The sequence below is a fragment of the Pseudopipra pipra genome, chromosome 1 (genome assembly GCF_036250125.1).
Source record: "Pseudopipra pipra isolate bDixPip1 chromosome 1, bDixPip1.hap1, whole genome shotgun sequence".
Lineage (NCBI taxonomy): Eukaryota > Metazoa > Chordata > Aves > Passeriformes > Pipridae > Pseudopipra > Pseudopipra pipra.
The window spans coordinates 77,757,960-77,777,318 of record NC_087549.1 but is presented as its reverse complement, the minus strand read 5'-3'; the positions used below and the strand labels follow the sequence as shown (position 1 = coordinate 77,777,318).

Sequence of the window (19,359 nt, the reverse complement as noted above, 5' to 3'; positions counted from 1 at the left end):
AAACTGTCCTTGTTATAGCCAAGAAATATGTAGGACTTCAATGGCTATTTGCAGTTACAGTATATTTTCTGAATTTCAAAAAAAGTTTTCTTTGACAGTCATTGGCACAAGTTTGGGAGTCCTCTTTATCTGCATGCCTTTTTTTCTCTGATGAATCAGAGTTTATGAACCAAGTCACTTATTTTGTTCTGACGTGTGTTTTATGCTCCATTTATTTAAAAGCTGTGAGCTATTTCTTCAGAATTTGTTTGAGAGGAAAAAAAAAAACAAAATCTTGCAGGAAACAGGGATGTAAACCTAATGTTATTGAAGTCAATCACAGAAATCAAACTGATTAAAGCGTGACAAGCATTTGCTCCTGGTTTTCTCCACCAACTCATAAAATTCAAATTAATTCATTTTTTCTCTTTTATAACATATTTATTATAATATTCATAGAAATATCTTGAGTGCCTTGGGAGATTTTTTGCACATAAAAAAGATGACAGAAGATCCTTCCTAAATCACACTAATCATAATGCTTAGGCATACACATACCCTGTAAACTAACTGTCCCAAAAAGTCTTTTTTCCCCTGTATTGCAGCCACCAAACCCCCAGCTGTTACCTCGGCTTCTCTGTGACTGCTCTTCCTCTTCAGTAAAGAGATGCTTGTTTCTTTTGGGAGTTCCATCACAGTAATTCTATTTAAACTATTTTGACTTAATTGATTGTCCAGAGTTTGCAGTTCCACAACTGCATCCAAGACACTATGGAAATGATGGAGATATTCAAGAACTGTTTGAACACAGTCCTGTGCCATGTGCTCTAGGATGACTCTCCTTGAGCAGAGGTTGGACCAGATGATCCACTGTGATCTCTTTCAAACTTACCTATTCTGTGATTCTGTGATACTGAAGCATGAAGAGGCTTATTGATCTCTTGTAGGAGCCCGAGTCTCATAGACCCTTATTTATTACCATATTTTCCATTCTTCCTGTGCTGCTATTTACATAACTATAGGCAAAATGTAATGCATATTTGTGAACAGAGAAAACCAAAGGATTAGTTGCTTCCTACAAGATTATTTTATTGTACTTTAGATTTGGTATTTAAAGAAGTGAAAATCAAAAAACCCAAACCCTTCAACATACAAAGTCATAAGAGATGTTTTTATAGGATGTGGTTAACACCTATCCATTTGTCATAAGGCCAGTGTAAGCTATTTACTGATCCTATGCTTGAATTATTTACTTCATTTACATTTAACACATGAAAGTTTTTTTTTAATGGCTTGAGGAGAAGACCTTGATTTATACTTGTATGAAAAGGATCCTAAGTTTTTGATTCTCTTAAAATATTAAGTCATGAGAAAGAAACCCAAACCCAACCAAACCAGAACAAAAACTCAAGGAAAAAAGTAGTGGACTTATAATAATAATAGTATTTCAAAGGCCTTTAAATTTCAAACTAATGTGAAAACAGCTGGTATTGTTTTGTGTAATGGAGAGAAAAGAAGAAACATGGGAAAAGTCTTCCCTGCACTTAGTATGGACTGTGTGCCTCAGACTGCGTAGAACATGCTGCCTTTGAATTAATGATTCCTACACTCTCATAGAAAGGGTCACTGCTGAAGCTGGTTAAGACTGTGTTACTCATTCAGCTTCCTGAAATTAGTAACAAAGAACAGGTTTTTAATGACATGAAGTGGATCTCAGTGGAAGGAACCACTTTTAATCCAGGGTTCTGCTTTAAAGACCTGACCCCTGTAGGAAACAGAAGGAACCTTCCCTGTCCCGAATCTTCTGATGTGAAAGCTGCAGCAGGGTTCACTGTAGATTACACACTGCTGCAGTCCCAACTGAATCACTTTATCAGAACTGACTGGAAAAAGTAAATATTTTAATGTAACTTCATTTTGTTTTGAAATCTAGCTGAGATTCTTAACCAGTAACCAAGCCCTCCATCTTAAATACAGAGTGTTCCTGCATTGTCTGCTCTATTTGAGTGGAAAAAGTCAGAGAAAACCACTGAGGATAATACTCTAGGGCATAGAAAAGCATTTTATATGCAGGAATATAAATACAATCTGAAGCCAAAACCTAATTAAAATTGATGTAGAATATATCATCTATACATATAGATGGATAGAAATTTGTGCATATTTAGATATAAGTGGTTTGTTAAAAAAATGTATCCTCTTTCCTTCTCATGTGACCTTTTTCCAGTTCAATGTCTTCTATGTTTATGTGTATATACGGCCAGGAGACAGGTGCTGCTGTTTGTAGAGAGATTCCAATTTTTGATTAATCCAATGTTCTCTGTTCTGTGCAGCCAAATCTGAAGGACTCTTTATGCCTATTTAAGTAATCAGCTCTAATTCAAACAATAGTTGTTTATATCTATGTTTTACAAGTTTGATGAATTATTACACACATGCACGATACCTTACTTCGTCCAAATAAGCAAAAAACCCACTCTTTTCCCTCAATCAGTAGCATCACATTTGAGGATATTTCTCTAATAACCTCATTTCACTGCAGCTGTCACACAAATTAAAGGCATATATGCTAAATGCACATAAGAAAAGCTGCAGAGAGGGGATGGGATATCTGAAGGAGAATGTCTTGAGCTCAATTTTGTGAGCTGGGTTTAATAGATGAACAGAAATCTATTGTGCCGCTGTATTCTCCAGTGTTGTCTTGCAGCATGATTATTTGCTTTGCTGTTACGTAGACAGGTCATAAAGAGATATCATGATGACAAAATAAATATTTTTTTCTGTTACAGGGTACAGTCTGGGGGGAAAAAGTTTAAAGTAGAAAAAAATGGATTTTTTTACCTCTTGAAAGAATTTTGTTGTTTTAGAGACATATATCTTGTTTCTGGAATTAGGACAGCAGCAGATTATGAACTTCAGCTGTTCTTAAAGAACACTTGAGCTCTGTTGTACCTAAACTTGCCCTTAATGGTGAACCTTGTGGACAAGCAAAAATTTTCTAACTGATACAGCTGTGATCATGCCCAAGTCTTTTCCCTGTGGAGCTTTTCTAAGCAGGGAAAATGTAATTTGTCTTTATTTATTTTTGCGTGTTTCTGTGAATATGAGATCTAAAAATCAGTATTTTTACATTTTCTTTTGATGCCTTCATTACATCTTTTAAAAAAAGAAAAAAGCAAACCACAAAGAAGTTCATGCTGGTTTAGTGAATGAGAACTTGTATTCTTTTATAGGTACAATAAATTGTTAATTTTTATTTCGTAATTGAGGGTGAATCCAAAGAAGCAAATGCACAGATGCCCGAGCCTTCATAACTTGATCTCTCTGCATGGTTGTTGTATTTTGCATCTCACATTTGGGGACCTTCCTCCTTATTTGAAAAATAAATATACTTCATCAAGGAATGTATGTGTGAGATAATTTTATATCCTCCTGTGAGCTTGCTATTGCACACTGCTTTCTACTGTACATTTAAAGTCACACAAGTTATGTTCATTATAAACAGACGGGATGATCTATGGACTCTCAATAAAATGATTGAGCTGTTTTCTTTATGGCTGTGTCTTTGGCAGATACAGTAAAAAAATGCACTGATGAACATGCAAAGCAATTTTTCTTTTATTCTTGGCTACAGTGCCAGCTTTCTTCAATCTAACTTGTAGTGATCCTTCTCTCCCTAGTTCACACTTTCCACTGAAACAATCCAGCTTTCTCAGCTGTGATCTTCATCCTTCTTATCCACCCACAATGCTCCTGAAGGTGCTGGAGAATCCCTTGGAAGATTTAATGGAGATCATCTATTATGTATTTAAAATGCAGAGTGAACTTGTCTGTTCCAAACGGGTTAAAACTGTGGCCATACTCACTAACTTTAGTTGCAAAGTCCAGTCCACAAATTATTTGTATGGCAGCAGGTTGCAGATCCATATACAGGGGTGCTTTGTTGTCCAAGGCAAAATATAAGCAAATAGGAAGGACTGAGATTGTATGTTGCAGCCTATACAGTTGAATGAACAGAAAATAAATATGGGGCAATTGAAGAACGGTGGAACTGATGTGTTTATACACTTCATATAAACATTTTTTCTCTTTCGTGGCCTTTTTCCATACTGCCAATCAGTTCCTCTTACTTCTATTTTAAAAGATGTTTTTTTGAAAAATCATTTGGTTGGTAAGCTAGTCAGCTCCTCCTTAAAGTCTGTGAGAGAACAGCACTCCATAAATACTTTTTCCCCCTTTTATGCGTTCTTTCTTAAGCTGCAGTTTCTGACACCAGGCAATTTATTTCAAAATTCCAGTTTATATTTAAAAAGAAAATCATGAGGATTCTTCTTCCTTTAGCATGCAAAAAAGATCTAAAACATCATTTCATTGTTTCATATTATACTGCAGACTCAAAAACCAAATGAAAAGTCTTTTTTTTTTTTCCCCAAATTGACTTCTGATAAATTTAGTGCTCAGGGTTATCGGTATTAAGCTTCTGTAAGAATTACAAAAATTTGAGGCATCAAAACAAAAGTCACTGTCTTGATAAGGCATGTTTTTGTGATAAAAGACATCATTACTTTTTAGTTAATGTGCAAAAGGGCATAAAAGATAAGTTGGAAAAAATGTATGTGCACTTCTTACAGGAGAATGTTGTCTACACATGATGTGTATGAGACAGTATAAAGATACAGTGGGACATTTATTTATTGCTCATTATATTGTACATTATTTCTTCACCTGCTTTATATAAATCCAAAGTTGTCATCCCAATTATATAGAAATTGAAAAATATTTTATTAAAAAAAAAAACAAACCAAAAAACAAACAGAAACCACTCCAAAAAACTATAACCCCCTATTCTTATTAATTTCTATAGCTGACCATGTATATGACACTTGACAGGAGTAAGTGAACAAATGCAAATAAAGTGATATAATAAGTTTTTAAAAGCCCATTGATTTAAGTAAGTGATGGAAGGATTTAACAAACCGATTTAGATGAAATGAGTGTTTCTGTAAAACACAGATCTTTTAGTCATATGTAGAAGCAGATATAAATGTGTCAGTTGTGTGTAACCCTATCAGCCCTCTGAGTAAAATGTTAACTGTCACATTGTATGCAAAATATCTCAAAGTAAAGAGTGAAACCCCCCAGTACCTGAGGTTACTGTTCCCATAGAGTTGTAGGATTAAAATGAATTGCTTGAATTGCAAAAGTGCTTTGGAAGATAGAAAAGTCTTTGAGTTGTGGGCAAGTTAATTAGCGTAGGAATAGTTCTTTTCATAAAGAATGAGCATTATGACGTTTTATGTTAGCAGTCACTGTAATCTTCTGGGCAAAGGAGTGGCTCAGTTGCAAAGAGCTTTGTCTTGGTGCAGTTGACAAGCCAGTAAAGAGCCATCAGTAATGATCATGGGACGGACCAGCCTGAGTTACGTAGTGGAAGGCATCTGCTACAAATTGCATGCCCAAAAGAAGTAAGTAGATGAATTCTCGAACCAGCTTAAGGAAGTCTCATGACCAGGAAAATCATGGGAAATCTTAGTATCTGCTAGAAGGGCAACATAACATGGCAGAGTGCAAGCAAACCAAGATATGCCTGTTGTGTGTTAAAGACAATTTCTTGACACATGTGATCAGTGAGCCAGTTAGGTCAGATGTTCTGCACAGCTGTTATTCACAGAAAAAAGAAAAAAAAACTGGCTAAAGATGTGAAGGTCACCAGTTGACTTAATTGCATTGACCACGAGACTGTAGAGTTTAAAATTCTGGAAAAAAAAATGACCAAGACATGGACTTGAGGAGAAAAATAGAAACACATAGACTTGAGGAGAAAAAACTGTCTTGTTCAGGGATCTTTGTGGCATCCTGTAGGAGTCTGACATGGAGAAAAAGAGGGCCCAGGTGAGCTGGTTAACCTTCAAGGACAACCTCATCAGTTAGAGTGGTCTATGCCAGTATGCAGATAGCCACATAGCTATTGCAGAAGACCATAAGGGGTGAACATCAGAATCTTGACAAGATAAGCAAAACCAGAATGTACACAGAAGATAGAAGCTGAGATGAGCTTCCTGGTTATTTCCTACAGAGGCATTGTCTAAGCATGTAGAGGTAAGGTTAGAAAGCTGTAGCTCAGTTGGATCAAGAACTGTAAAAGAAATAAGATTAGCTTTTGTGAGTACATGCAGCAAAAGGCAGACTAGGGAAACTGGGCCCATTGCTCAGTGGGACAGAGGATCTAATGACAAAGGACGTGGAAAAGGTCAAGCTGACAGAAACCTCATGAATTTCAACAAAGGCAAATGCTAAGTTTTGTGTCTAGCTTGGAATAATTCACCATGCAGCAGCATGGGCTTAGTGCCAGCAGGATAGGAAGCATCTTTGCAGAGGTCATGGGCAGGTCTTGGTAAAGAAAGCCATGCAAGGAAAGCCAACTGCATTCTGCAGAATATTAGCAAGAAAGAAGCCAGCAGGCTAAGGGAAGTAATTTTCCCCCACTATTAAGCACTTATGAGACAGCATCTGGAGTATTGTGTCCAGTTTGAGTACCCCATGACATAAAAGACACTGATGTCTTTGATATCTTGGAGTGAACTCCATGAGGAGCTACTGAGATGTTCAGGGGATTGGAGCACTTGATGATTGAGGAGAGGTTAAGAGAGCTGAGTTTCTTTAGCCTTAAAAAGATAAGGCTACAGGGAGATCTTAGTGCTCTCTTCAGCCACTTAATGAGAGAGCACAGAGAAGATGGAAATGGATTCTTAGTGGTGCATGACAGTATGGCAAAATTCAATGGGTACGGGGTGATAAATGAGAAATTCTGGTCAGAAGAACATGAATATAATGACAGTCAAATACTGCAACAGGATTTCCAGTATGGAGTGTAATCTCCACCTTGAAGATATACTAAACTGGACTGGACAAGTCCCTGAATAACCTGATCTCCTTGTCCTTGCTTTGAGCAGAGGTCCTAGCCAAACTAAGTAATTCTACTGTTCTATAATCACTGCTTAAAATAAGATAAGTCATTAAAAGCAAACCAAAACAAGGAGGCTTGAGTATAAAATAAATATTTATAGTACTTAACCTTTAATCTTAAAGTTTCCTTTATTGTTTGAATGTACACCTTTCCTGTATTTCTGAGAAACTAGGTAGGAACTCAGAAATGTGACATTGTCAGTTAATTTCTGGCAGAAATGACAAAAGGTATATGAGAAAGCTCTTGTTTGGTTCTCCTGAGTTTTCCCTTATGACTTCCAGAAAAGTATTCAGAAGTGTCACATATAAGCATTGTAGATGCTTCCGACTTTATTTGAATTGAACTCTACTGTCAAAAAAATCAACTTTTCATTATTTATGATGGATCCACAAAGAAATGGAAGGAAGACTGATCGTACAGTGCTGGGTTTGTGATCATATTTTGATTTTTCACACAGTTGCTAAAAGATCCGTAGAGCTTTTCGTAGGACAAATATTTTCGTTACATAAGAACAAAATTCAGTGAAAACTATTTTCCACATTTTTATTAAAAATATTTATTACTTTATTGGAATTAGAGCCAGGACTTTAATATCACTTTGTCATTTCACTGCACTATTTAAATGGAAAGAAATTACCCCACAAAAATATTCCTGGTTATCTTGAAAACAAATTTGCAGTAAGCATTCTTAGTGATTAATATTTCTAGTAGTAGAAGCATATTATGCTCTTAGTAGAAATAATCTGAATATCTAAGAATATAAATACATAAACTCCCAGTGGAAATTTAAGGCTGACTTGGATTTTAAAGGAGGGGTTGAGGATTTTTTTTGTTGGTCTGGTTTCCTTTTTTTTTTTTTAGTCCGTTGAATTGAGAAATGTACTCTCATCTGGACAAAATATTCCAATGCTGTTAATTTGACAAGAATTCTGATTATACTCTATTTGGTCTCCAGCCCTTCACTGTTATGCAAATTAAGCTTACTTTCTTTTGCTATGTGTGAAGTGCATGAGCAACCATACATACTTACATTGTGTCAATAAAGGAGTAGGAACATTATTTATGATGACTAAAAGAGAGTTTTTACAGAAATTTATTGATAATTCTTGGTACTGAAGTAATGGAGACATAAATTTTTATGTGTTGTTAACTGCAACTTCAATAGCATCTTGATAAACCTCAGAGGCTTGACTGGCAAAACTGTCAAAATTATAGCCGAGAACATGTTGATAGCTGTGATGTTGTTTTCTACCTAGAGATGGACTGAAGGAGGTGACCCTTCCGTGGGATTTATTGTAAGACTTTGCTGCAGGACAGAGGATCAGAGTGTAACTATAATTTTACTTCCCATTAGCTGTCATTCAAAAAAAATCTGTTGAGAAGATGTCCTATTCACAGATTTCTTTATAAAACAGCCTAAAATTACATATTTGAGCATATTCAGTTGACAGTTACATAAAAGTAATGATACAGTGGAGAGGAAATAAATAGTTTGAAGCCAATGAAACTTAGTTCCATGAGCGAATGGAAATTTTCTTCGAACATGCCCTCCGTGGGATGAATATAATTTAAACATAGATGAAACAAGAAATAGTCTTATAATTATACATATTAAAGGGCTATTCTAACATTATGGAGCACGTGATAATTATTTTTTACAGTTTTATTCTTACGTATTCTTCAGTTTTCAGTTTGCACTGTTTTGCTTAAAGCATTTGTAAGCAAATGACTTTCAGACATGACAGTCAGGGTGTGGTGTACCTGAGAATCCCTTAATAACTTCTTACAAAGTGGTTATTTCACAAATACTAAACTTGATTGATTGACTCAACTACTCTGCAGTAATCATCGGGGTGGGGGAACGCGGGGGGTGGGGAGGCATTACTCAGTTGTTGGGAGCATTTTGAACTTGGCAGGTGATTTTCTTATTGAGCTAGAGTCAGTTTCCTCCTGCGTAAAATAGTAGCCTCTCTGACTTTTGTAAGAAGAATGTGAAATTCTTTTGCCGAGCAGTTTCAGTCTCAGATGCAAAAATCTGGCTATACAATTCGAGCAATTATCTTTGAGTTATGCTGAAAGATGGATATGTCTGGCTCTGAAAGGGATGTAAACTGGGGGAAAGGAATGGTTTTCTGGATCAGAGAGAATTACATTTCTGATAGAAATAGGGAAGCCTTGTGGGGGAAATTTAGATTAAATTTGTTTAACTCTCTTAAGCTATAAGGCTAAACCCTGAGTTTTAACATAGAATATATGATAATTTTTGGTGATCTTTATGGAAAGACCCACCTCCACTGTGAGAGAAGCTGGAACAAGCTCTGTGTGTTCTATTTTGTTCAGGCTTGCGGGTAAACTGCTGATGGAGTTAAAATACTCTGAAGAGAAGTAACAGCCTCTGCCTGTTAACTTACAAATCAACAGAAGAACTGTGCATTGCTAGACAATATAAAGCTAAATGAGTACTTTTTTCAGGTTAGTGTTTTTATTATTTTCTTTCTTTTTTCTTTTTCTTATTTTTTTTTAATGTGTACATTAATTATTAGGGGTTCCTATGTCTAACGGTCATTGAAGAACACCATGTCAAGTCACTGAACCATCTTTCTTGCAGATCTTTATTTTTCATGTGGTTTTAGAACTGTGTGGAAAACACTGAACGATGAGTGGAAATCAGAGTTTGATGGAAAATCAAACTGTAAAATAATACGACAAACAATTAAAGCAGGACTCAGAGAACATAACCTCATTAATGACTAATTGTGTTTAGTAAACTATCCCTGTTAGTTACTGTTGTGAGTTAATTATCCTTGCAGATGTTCTTTTCTAGTAAACAGGAAAGCATTTTTTAGCTTTACCTTATGTAACCTTTTTAAAAAAATATTTTTTTCCTACTATGTGGACAAAAAAAGATGATATTTAATTGTTGGATATCAGGTGAACATTTTTGTAGGAACACTTATCTCAACAGAACAATTATGCACTTCGGATTGAAAAAAGTTTAGAAAGGCAGTTTTAACTATGTCCATTAAAAAGTCTTCATTTACCTTTTCCTGAATTCTTTGAAATAAATCTTGTTTTAAGAAAAGTAGAGATTAAAGTAAAAAAATAATATTTGCAGCTTATTCAAATAATTACTGCCATTTATAATTCTGGTATTTACTATAAAACATCCAAACGTCAAACCTCAGTGCAAAATCCATCATGGTTAAACTCCTATAGTGCTAGAGGTTTAAATGTGTACCTGAAAATCTTACTGTGTCCCAGAGATCCCTCAAGGTCATCACCAGTCACCAGGAGATGCTCCTGCTTCCATTGGCCCTGAGGTATCAACTTCATGTATCCATCCTCCAATGCACCCTCAAAAAGGCAAAGAAATCTGGTTCCGGGGGTTCTTTTTAGGCTGTTCCAGGATCCAGTGTATAGATTTTAAACACACTTAGGTAAGAGCTGCCTTGTTATCCAGTTGCCACTAATAAAACTCAACTAAAGCCAAGTTACGGTAAAATTCAAGTACTAGCACTCTAGTCTATAAGATTCAAAACAGACTAGACTATGCAGTCTAAAATATTTTTAGGCTAAAATGAGAGGTGTTGCAGTTATCCTTGTTGCACCAGCCTTGCATCAAATTATCTATTCCTCACTCATTGAGTTGATTTATATCTATGCAGTCAAGCTTATACTCTCTCCGCTTGTCTTAAACCTCAAATTACACTTGCTCAGAAGGTTTTGTAAGATAATTTATAAAGCACACTTGGTGGCCTCTTACATTTCACTGTACAAGGTCTTTTGTTATGTGTTAATATTCTATAACAACCTGTACTTTAAACTGTTTTATACAAAGATCTCCATAGAATAACTGAACGGTAACATTTGACTGAGTCCAGATGTATTGCATGGTGAGATCACCCATCTATAATTTTTTCCCCTCCCTAGACATAATGTGGAAGGAAACTAACAGGAACACAGCAAACAGCAGCAAGTGTTCATGATATATGAAAATTTGTAAAAAAGCTGATAAAGAAATTACTCGTTTGTGCTTCTTTATTGGCATTACTGCTGAGAACTCCTGCTGAACAGTGTTAGAATGTTTATTTCTGAAGAACTTAAATGGAGACATTGAAGCACTTTGGGTGTATTAATGTTTAACTGTACTGTTAATATCAGAACTGTTCATCTACCCCTTTGTTGGTACAACATTCTCTTGAAGCTCTAACATCTGTGACACAGGGAAATCATTCAGTTCAGCCATATAGACTATTTTTCACTAAAGGTTTGCATCATAAGAGCAATATAGAAGACTTTACCTGTGGAAAATTCTCTGGATTTCCCTGTTAGGCTACACATTTAGCTTACAATTTCTGTATCAAGAGAACACATATTCTCAGTCCCTAAACTGAGCATCACTGTCTCTTGAAGGGTAAAGCTAATTCATGACATTACATGAAACATTATATTCATTAGCATTCATTGCCAGAGGGGTTCTGGCTGCTTGAAGACTTTCAACATGTGACAAAAAACTCAGAGAAAAACAGAAACCAAGATTACTTGCCTGTCTTTGAATTCAAGCAAGACAACAGTTGACTGTACAAGAGACCATCTAGCAGTCAGTTGCAATGCATACATCACTGCTTCAGTGAATTGGGTCCTAAATATTTTTCTGTGAATGATCTGCCATTTGTCTGAACATCTACCTCCTCAGTTGCAGGACTTGGTGGTTTTTTTTTTTTTAGCTCTCTACCCATTTCTCCTGCCTCTTGACATCCCACTGAGTGGAAGCACAACCATCTGGCGCATCTGCTGCTCACCCCACCCATCCCTGGTTTTATATCATCTGCAACCTTCTGAAGTGTGGACTCTGTCTCATTTTAAGATCATTAATGAAAATGCAAATAGTACTGCCCCCAGTATTGACAACTGGGGTATAGCATTAGGCTCCAGTGTTAGATTCTCCATCACCATCTCAGTGATTGAGGTGAGGTTGACCAACCTGTAGTTTTTTGGATCTTTCTTCTTGTCCCTCTTGAAGGTAGGAGTGAAATTTGCTTTCTTCCAGTCTTCAGGAACCTCTTCGAATTGGCATGCAATGACATCAGTCAGCTCCCTCAGTACTCATGGGTGCTTTCTGCCAGGCTTCATGGGCTTATGTATGTCCAGGTTGTTTAAAACTTCCTAATCTGATTCTCGTCCACCAAGGATGTCTTCCTTACTCCAGGATTTGCCAGTGGCCCAAAGGGCCGGTGATTCCCAAAGGCCAGCTTTTCAAATAAAGACTGAGGTGAAGAAGACATTGAGTATCTCAAGTGAAAACACTTAATCAGAAACATGTTTGGCTTGATTCATTTGATAGAGAGCTTTTGTAGACTTTTGCCTGAATTACTGTTAGGGTGTTGTAGATCCCAGCTTTTCCAGACATTGTAGGCATTATACCCATGGAGCTGAGAGTCTGCCTACAGCATGTGTTCATGCCTCAGTGTCATAGCAGAAGGCACCAAAGTATTGCTGAGTTTAAGGATTCCTGAGCTTCTGTATGTGGAATGCAACCACAACCTTGAGGTTATGGGAGGTTACAGTGCATTTTCCCTGGATTTTTTTTTACCCCTGGCTCAGAGTTTAGAAATACTGATGTCAGATGGTAGCTAATTTTGTTTGCTCTATTTTCATGGTGACTAAACAATGCTGAAAAGAGAGTTAAGTGACTTACTTAACTTGTAAGTGGCTTAGTTATTTCCCCTACTTCTTGAAATTTAATCAATCATGTTGTGTGTAATTATTTAGTTAATGTTGATTACACGTAGACCTCAGATATGGTTTTCTAAAACCTGTTACAAATCCACTCACTAAATAGGTTCCCTGAAATTATTTATATTTATTCTTTTATACTTTAAATCTTCTTTCTTTTTCCCCAGCCAGTGTAGGGAGAAAAGTTGTCACACTAAAAGCCTGATTTCGTTCTGCTCTTGTACGTGCAATCCATTTGCTCAGTGGGATTCCAACTAAGTATAGAAAAAAGAACATCACACTGGGGAATGCATGCACCTAACAGAGACCTGAAAGCTTCCAACCTTAAGCTTTGCTAATGGCAAATTATCTTAGTGATCTTACTCTGCTCTATCTCAGGCAAGATTAAGAGAAAAGCAAAAAAAATGGCCTTGCTTACTTCAAACTTAATTGATAATATCTGTCCTGTTATTTTAAATTGTTATTTGCATCTTGTGTTTGCTTCAAGATACAGAAGGCAGTGTTGAACTTTACTTCTTTTATTAATCTGCCAGGAGCTTTTTTTGTTGACACAGTTGGAATATGAGTTAAAACATAACTCCTTACTCTGCTCAGAGGTGCGTAGCAGATCACAAAATTTGGTGCTGTGTGTTCTGTTCCAAACAATAAGCTTTAGCCTGTTTCTGCTGTAAGCCCACTGCAAATACTGGAGCCACGCAAGGAATGAAGCCTCTCACAGTTCAAGTAAAGGCTTTGATTGTGACCTGTTTTGTTTAGCGCTTGGTCAAAAGATGTACTGAATTATTTTGGCCACCTGTTTTTTTTCTTTAATCATAAGTGAAAGGAATAACTGCATACAGTGTTTGTTTCTCCCTATTAATAATAACTATTGCACAGTGACAGAGGTGACTTTAGAAATAATTTAAATAACCTTTTCAGAAACAGCATTTGAGCACTTTAATTTGGTTCCCAGAAGTTGTTTCCTAAAGGTTTCCTCTGTCGGTCACTGAGAGGACTGCTTTCCTTAGCAAGCACTGAAAATACTTCTGTTACTTAAACTTTATTCTTTTTTTCCTGTGCCCATATTTTATAAATATTTTAGATATCCAAAGAATCATTTAGGGTCATTCTGTTAGCAAGGACTATAATTATGTGTATTCTAACTGGATTTGTAATGGCACACTGTAATTTTCTACAGAACAATTGGGAAAATATTAATAGTGATATGAAACAGACTAACTATTTCTTCATTAGGAACTACAAAAATTGTAACATTATGAAGGACATCTGTAGGAATACAGAGCATTGAGCAGCTTCTGAGATACTGTACGTGCACGGTTTCAAATAAAGTAATAAGCTTTTTATTTCTGCCCAAAAATAAAGTTTACACTGGTAAAACTAAGCCCTTTCTGGAGTTAAATTTCTAGTTTTAATTATGGTATCAGTAAACTCTTGCACAACAAAGAAAAAGTGCAGGATGATCAAGGCAAGCTAGAGAAGTGATAGAAAAAAGTGAAGTTAATGGGTTGTTCTGATAAATAGACACACTACATTTGATGTTACAACAGTGTCTAGTAGAAATTGTGGAGCATATTTCCATTTTAGAAAGAATAGATGAATCACAGACCTCAAGACAAAAAATCTTCAGGAATTACCCTAAGGTTTATAACCAAAGTTATAAACTCGTATCTCTTGCTGATGAATGTTTCTGCATTTAATTTAAATAAGTGTAGTTGCAGGAAGTGATGGAATGTGTTGTGTTTTGTTTTGCTAGAGCTCAAGAACATAAATACATTATTTCTTTTTAATTATTACTATTTTTACAATTCCAGATCACTTTTTAAAAAAAAGAATTGCTGTGGAATTTTGATGCTGAAAAAATCTCCAGAGCAGTTAATTAGGGGTGAGATAAGAAAGGGTTTATTTTGCCAAGGCTAAGATGTTACAAGACGCACGCAGGCCGTGCCTGAGAGGTTACATTTTATAATACCATCCATCCAATCCCAGATGTGTCCACCCTGTGGCCTTTACTCTGGTCCACCCCGGGTCCACCCCCTTAAAATGGGTCTGGGGTGTATTTCGGGACCCCCTATGCATCCCATCTTCGTCTTCATCAGAGCACAAAGGGTACATAGTTACCTAATTCTTGACCGTATTCTGTGGTTTAGGCCCTGATATGCTGTTCTGCCAACAATTTAGGCCTTGCCTTGACAAAAGACTAAACATCTCTGCTGTATTCAGGAGTAGGATTGATATAGGGAGCATAGAATGGGGTAAGAGGGTTAAGGAATGTATAAACAAGGGTGCTGGAGAAAGGGAAAGGGACAAGGGACAAAGAAGGGGGGGGGGGGGGGTTGCTGCTTTTAAAATCTACTTCCACTACTTATAAAACTTATAAGTCTTACAAATATTAGAAAAATAAAAAACCATTAGGGGCTTAAGGCATCAAAACCTTATGGTATTTTATACTGAACAGCTGAAAGAAGAGCAGATTATGCAGTGTAAAAATTGTTTATCAATATTCATTCAGGCCCTTTTATTGCAAAAGATACACAACACTCTTTGGAATATAGAAGGTAACAGACATGGAGATGGCTGAGGTTCATCCACTGGAGATTGAGTGTTAAGAGCTTGGTACTATTGGTTTAGCTCACTCTGTTTTCATCATTTGGTGATAAAAAGGAAGCAAAAAATATAAAAACTCTGAAGAGAGCCTTTGCAGACTGTTCTTTTACAGTTTAGCATTCAGCCAATTTATCTTGGCCTTCTAAATCCATTGAGCTGATCTAATGTCTTCCTGCTTCAGACACTACTGATCTCCTTGATAAATCATTATTTTTTCATTTCCTGAACCAGTTCCTTAGCTAATTGTTTCCTTAAGGGTAAACAGTTGCTTCCGCAGTGATCATAGAATCATCAACTCATAGAATGGGTTGGGTTGGAAGGGACCTTTAAAACTCATCTAGTGCAACTTCTATGCAGTGAACTAGGACATCTTCAGCTATATGATTCCTCAAGCCCCATCCAACCTGACCCTGAATGTTTCCAGGGATGGGGCATCCACAACCCCTCTGAGCAACCTTTTCCAGTGTTTCACCATTTCATTGTAAAAAACTTCTTCCTTATATCCAGTTGGAATCTACACTCCTTCAGTTTGAAACCCTGACCCCTTGTCCTATTTCAACAGGCCCTACTAAAAAGTTTGTTCCCATCTTTCTTATAATCACCATTTATGTACTATGAAAGAAAGGAGTCTCATAAGAGCTCTCACTTTTGCTTTTCCCTGTGTTCTAATGGCAAAACTGGGTGGAAGCCCCATGTCCTTACTTTGCTTCTTCTGCTTTTCTATTGGTGGTTTGCAATTTCCTTTACCTTTATCTCTCCAGGAGTTCTCAAAAAGAGGACAGGAAATTGCTTTGCCCTTTCTATTCCTTGACATTTCTTCCCAGGTCTCTTCTGCAATTTTGTAGGAATAATATTTTTCATGGAGTAGCTTTGGGAACCAGAGCATGCAACAACCACACTGATGTTCTCGTTTGTGCCCTTCCAGCATTGTCTCCTGACTCCAACTCTGTTTTCATTCTGCAGGACTTGAGCACACACAGAAATGCCAAGTAAAACACCTGTACTGGCAGGTGTCATTCGGGAGATGAGTAAGATGATATTAATTTGAAATAGGTGAGGAAGGGAGATTATTTAAGCACTCGATTAAGTACTCTATCATCAGAAAATGAGCTTTTTTTTTTGACAGGATCTCTCATCTCTAACTTGATGTTTCCTGCAGTGCAAGAATGAAAATGTTAATAACAGAAATTTGAACAAAATATCCCTTTGTAACAAAAATAAATAAAAAATAAATTTTCTTGATAAAACTTTAATTGTAGCAATGGTAAGTTAAAAAATAATACTAGGTGGATTTTTTTTTTCTAGGGAATAAAAAAGGAAAAAGCTGTAAGAAGTAAGTTGATGGTAAGGTGCTTGGAATGCATTGGGTATTAGAAAAACCTGTTTTTTGTTCTGCTACAGCTGTCTTGTGGTGCTTCTGCAGGTTGGTTGGAGTCACAGGGAATTTGGGGGTGAGGCAACTGCAAGGAGAGGACCACTCTACCCATTGATACAGGTTTTCATTTCTGCATTGGCTGAGTATTGCCAGAGGTGTAAGACCCCAAGTTCTTAAGCTACAAGCTCATGAGAGGGGTTTACTTTAAAAATATACAAGGCTCCAACAATATTTGCACTCTGGACATACTAGAAGAGCCTTCGGTTCTTTTAACACCTTAAGAGAGAGCACAAAGGAGAAGATGCTGCACATGTTTTCTCAGGAAGTACTTTACTGGTAAACTTTAAAAAATAAGGAACTTGACTCAAATTTAAAGGGTAACATTCAACCAAAATAAAGTATTCCACAAAGCAACATGTTGCTTTAGCAATTTAGCACCATTTAGCAAAATCCAACCCATTCATTCTCAAGTTACTCAAAATAATAAGAAAGGAGATTAAGAGAAGAAGTAAAGAAAGAGAAAAAGAGAAAAATTATAGCTACCACTGGAGAGTCCTGTGCAAGTCCAGCTTCCACATGACCAAATGGTAGGGTTGAAATGAAGACGGAGAGCACATCTTGCTGCTTTTATTTGCTTTGGCCCCCCTGTGTCCACACACCCCCTCCCCAGGCAGGACTTCCAGTGTGCCAGCCGGTCTGGGGCTGGGTCAGGGGCTCTGAGCTGTGGTGTGGGCAGTGCTCCCGGGATGCTGTTCACGGACAGCTGCTCCAGGGCTGCCCAAGGAGGCTCGCAGGGGCTGCAGTTTGAGACAGGGCATCACCTCACCTCTGTGAAATTTGACCTGTCCCTTTCCCCCCCACACACACTTTAGTTAGTCCGAGTCAGTAATTTAATGTCTCACAAAAGGACAGCTGGGCAGGGTGTGCCGAGGAGGAGCACGATACACTTGCATTTTTGGTATAGTGTGTATATTCACATGTGCCGTAGCTGCAGTGGCCCTGCTCATGGACATGATCAGCACCACAGGCTCAGGGGAGAGGCCATCCACTGCCAGCAGTGGTGATGCCCCAGGCCCATAGGGCAGAACTCCGTTCCCCTGCAGTGATTCAACTCTGGGCTCCTCCTGCAAGGTTGCAGCCCTGTTGTTCATGGTTTTACACCTAGTTCGTCAGCACAGGCCTCACTGATCCCTCAGTCAGTCTCTTTGACTTTCTCCACATCTAAACCCAATAAGCAATTGTTAGCCAGCACACTGCTTCTGGTCTCCTGCCCAGAAGGCCTTGCAAGGATGGGAAGTTAGTAGCAGCTCATCTACGCTTCTCTCCTGTGCGTAGCTGAGCAAGTAGAGTGGACAGATGTTGTTCAGACCTTATTTTATCTGAGCACTGCTCTCAAGTAGATTTTACCCCATGATATTTGGCATGCCTCATTTTTCTGTTTGTAACATGGAGATAATGGCCACTTTTCATTCAGGGAATGCTTCTCTCCAGAAATATATTTTTAGTACATTTTCACCTATGCAATACAGGGGCTGTCTCCTAGCAGTGTGTAAGGAGTGGGCGTGTGTAGCGCAATAGGGCTCTTCATGTAATCTCTCAGCATCACCAGCAGCTGCTATGAATAGAAAAACATTTTGTAACTTGTGGTGGTCATTTAAAATCTGTGAGTGGTGTTGACAAGAGGTATGAGAATGCTGTTGACTTTTAGAAAGCAAACTGTTCCTATTTCATGTTTTAGTCACTATGGGTTTTACATACTTTGTGAAACAGAGGTGTGTTCAACGTGGTGACATCTCTAATATTCATTAGGCTTGAAAAGACTATTTAATGTTCTGTTATCTGCTGTCTTATGAATGAGGCTTACTGTAAATTGTAGGTGCTTCATCACACTAGTTTTATAGGAATAATTCCAGAACATTTCGTTTGTGATAGAATTACCATTATTAATAACTCAGTTGAATAGCCAGTGCTAGCACTGCATTGCTTACTGGTACCTTTGGGGAATGTTAGATAATCAGTGGCTATCCTCTACTTTGGAAAATATGTTTCTTACAGTTGCCTTCTTTTCAATTACATTTTCTCCAATGGATATTTGCAGCTTTTGTATTAAAAAATAGATAAATAAAAGCTTCTTCAAAGTAGCTTATTTCTGTATAAAGGGGAAAACATTTGTATTTACAAATTAAATAAAATTGATACTAGTATGGTGGTAGACACAAACCGTGGCTAATCCTTTAATACAGTAGACCAATGGAGAAGGCATTAGAAAAAATTAATTCATTGTTGAAATATTGATGGTTCACAGTTTGGTAAAAAGACAGAGACTTGAGATATTTTTATATTTATTTATATAATTTTAATATTATTGTTTCTGGGGTTTTTTTCTTTCTTATTGTCTAAATGTGTTAATTCTATGCATGCCACAGTAATCTTGTGAAGGAATTTCATGTTCAGAGATCCTTGCTAGGTGTTATGAGAAAAAGTTTGTGTTAATACCACTGTTACACTTCTCTCTGAAAGAGATTTTTTTAGTAAAATACCCTCTCCCTCATTTCCTTGAATTCTGACATGTGTGGTTTTTTTGGTTTTGTTTCCCATCAGCTAAAAAGGCAGTTGATTTGATTTGTCAAGTCATTTGGAAAAGGAGGAGTGGAGAAGTGCCCTATAACCACTGAAGAGTAAGTGCCTGTTTTACCTG

At 37.1% G+C, this 19,359-nt stretch overlaps 1 protein-coding gene across 13 annotated transcripts in view; it reads left to right on the top strand.

The window, feature by feature from the left end:
• Positions 1-19,359, top strand: part of CDH18 (cadherin 18) — a 501,066-nt gene that overhangs the window by 297,074 nt on the left and 184,633 nt on the right. For 10 of the 13 annotated variants that reach the window (XR_010432152.1, XM_064662041.1, XM_064661985.1 and 7 more), the window contains 2 exons: positions 9,287-9,418; positions 19,263-19,339. The exons of 1 other annotated variant lie outside the window; for it this stretch is intronic. The gene's annotated coding sequence lies outside the window, so the exon portion shown is untranslated. The remainder of the gene's footprint in view (positions 1-9,286; positions 9,419-19,262; positions 19,340-19,359) is intronic. 2 more of the 13 variants (XM_064662016.1, XM_064662049.1) reach the window with 1 other exon arrangement.